Raw genomic sequence first — 202 nt, 5'->3', positions numbered from 1 at the left:
GATGATTATACAGTATGAGGCAGCAAGGCCATCAGAATCCTGGGGCACTGGGCAACGAGTAATTTGCATGGGTTAATACCTTCTTTATAGAAAACACTTAGTTTGAACTCCAGAACATACATTTTCAGTCTACTGGATCCCCCCGGCAAAAAATTGCTGTTCAGTGGTATACAAAAATCACCTAGTATGTAGTGGTATACAA

Source organism: Crocodylus porosus, unplaced genomic scaffold, assembly GCF_001723895.1.
Source record: "Crocodylus porosus isolate Cpor-Errol unplaced genomic scaffold, CroPor_comp1, whole genome shotgun sequence".
Lineage (NCBI taxonomy): Eukaryota > Metazoa > Chordata > Crocodylia > Crocodylidae > Crocodylus > Crocodylus porosus.
This window is presented reverse-complemented; position numbering follows the sequence as displayed.